Below are 349 nucleotides of genomic sequence, written 5' to 3' on the forward strand. Positions count from 1 at the left end.
AGTTGGCCTAAACATTCCTCAAGTCTAGCCTCAGGAGACCTGCCCCTCCCCCCCCCCCACCTCCACCCCCTTCAGACTCCATCCTCCACCCCCAGGAGCCTGGCTGTCTCTAGCGAGGGGTGGAGAATCAGATTTAGAGGGAGGGAGAGTCTGACCTGGATCCTGACCTGTAACCAGCTGAAGACGGTGGAGGCTTTGTGGCTTGCTGAGGGTGGGGGTTGGGAGAGGGCCTGGAAAGCTCCCTCCTCGTGGAAGAAATGCCTGGGAGGAAGGGAAGCCTGATATTCAGGGTCAAAACGGTCCTACTAATTCACAGCCCCAAAGCAGGGGTTTCTAGAAATTGGTCGAC

Source organism: Colobus angolensis, unplaced genomic scaffold (assembly GCF_000951035.1).
Source record: "Colobus angolensis palliatus isolate OR3802 unplaced genomic scaffold, Cang.pa_1.0 Scaffold97, whole genome shotgun sequence".
NCBI classification, from domain to species: domain Eukaryota; kingdom Metazoa; phylum Chordata; class Mammalia; order Primates; family Cercopithecidae; genus Colobus; species Colobus angolensis.